Source organism: Phodopus roborovskii, unplaced genomic scaffold (assembly GCF_943737965.1).
Source record: "Phodopus roborovskii unplaced genomic scaffold, PHOROB, whole genome shotgun sequence".
Lineage (NCBI taxonomy): Eukaryota > Metazoa > Chordata > Mammalia > Rodentia > Cricetidae > Phodopus > Phodopus roborovskii.
This window is the reverse complement of record NW_026126638.1, coordinates 663,732-665,704: the sequence shown is the minus strand read 5'-3', so window position 1 is coordinate 665,704 and position 1,973 is coordinate 663,732.

Here is a 1,973-nt window from a genome sequence, read left to right as displayed (position 1 = left end):
CATCTGCTGGAGCAGACCTATAATCCTAGCTACTCAGGAGGCCAGAGCATGAGAACTATGTGTTCAAGGCCAGCCTGGCAACTTCAAGAAAATCTGTCCAAAACCAACAAAGCCGCTGGGGTGGGGGTACCGAGATGATTCTGTAGGTAGGGGCACTCTCTGTTCTTGCAGCGGCCCTGAATTCAGTTCCCAGCACTCAGGTCAGGCAGCTCACAACTGCCTGTTTCTCCAGCTCCAGGACGTCAGACATCCTCTTCTGGCCTCCACAGGCACAGGCACATGTATGATATACAAACAGGCACACATACATATACATAACTAAAAGAAAAACCTTTTTAATTAATTAATTGATTTTAAATTCTTTTATTTATGTCTGTGCTCGTGTGTGTGTGTGTGTGTGTGTGTGTGTGTGTGTATGGATGCACAAGAAAAAATGAAGGTCAGAGGACATCCATGGGGGTCAGTTCTCTCATTCTATCGTGTAGGTACTGGGGATTGAACTCAGGTCATGGAAGTGCTCAGTGGTAGAGTGATTGCACAGCACACCCAGGTTCATTCAATAGGAAGAACCACAAATCAATAAGAACCTTATTTGTTAGATGAATGAATTATAATGACATATTAGACATTTTTTTATGGTTCTAGGGATTGAGCCCGGGACCTTGGGCATTCTGGGAAAGCAATCTACCCAGTAGACTATATCCCCATCCCGGATGTGACAATGAGCAGTTTAGTTAAGAGAAGACATTCTGTTTGGAGTTGTAAACATTTGGAGAGACGGCTACCCATGATCTGATTCTGATTTTCAGATCATCAGATTTTCAGAGATAGACTTGAGCTGCCTTCAAGGAAGATGCATTTTTCATGTGGCATAGGATAAACCCAGGGATGATGAGAGACAAACAAGGGACAAGTTTGGATCTGGGAAGGCAAACATAGAAAGGGAACACAGGGCTTGGTCCACTGTTGAAATGCTGGCTGTTCTAAGTCCCTTAAGTTCTTTAGGGTGGAGGTGGGAACCAGAGATGCCGGACACACAGCTTACAATGAGGAAGAATTTATTTGGGCTCACGGTCTCATAGATTTCAGTTCAGAGTCACTTCCCCCTGCTGTTTCCCACCTGTGACAGCACAGCCCACAGTGGCTACACTGTGTGGTGCCAGAGGCAACTCATTCCACTGGAAGCTAAGAAAGGAAGAGCAAGTCCCCACGATCCAACTTTCTCTCACAAGAATCAGAGTCTAAAGGATTCAATACCTCATGGTAGTGTTGTGATTGAAGAACAGCAGCACTCAAGAGAAAGATGCCATTTGACAGGGCTCAAGCAGAGGGTTTTTTTTTTTTTTATTAGGGAAAGAGATCATAAAAAGGGGAAAGGAGAGGGGGAAGACCGGTCTCTAGGGGAGGGAGCAGCAGGAGAAAGAAAGGGGGGAACAGATAGACAGACAGAGAGAGGGAGAGAAAGACAGAGAGGGAAGGAAGGTGGGCAGGGCCTTTTGAACGGGAACATAGTGAACAGGTGGTGCTCTTAGTGGCTGCAGCTGAGGGCGTGTCCTGTCAGAACCCCAAGGACAGGCCAGTACAGATCTGAATATTAATAGGTAGTGCCATGGGCTGGTGGCCAAGCCTGCAACAATGTTTCATTATAGCACTTACCTTCTAGGAGGTATCACACGAGTCCCGGGAAGAGTCCAGCTTTACTGTGTGAGAGCGTGGCTCAGGCAGGGAGTGCTGGGATGGCAAATTCCATTCTACGCACAGGACCTCAAAAGACATTGTAGGTGCTCTGACCTTGGATTCAACTGACTTGTTCCTGAGCTTAAAGCATGGGAAATTCCAAATTCCTGGACACGTTTCAAGGTTACTGAGTTTTTAGAGCTGTGATCCCAGCACTGGGAGGCGGAGGGTTAGGAGTTTGAGGCTAGCCTTTGCTACATGGTGAGTTGACTTTAGCCAGGAGTACAGAGAACATA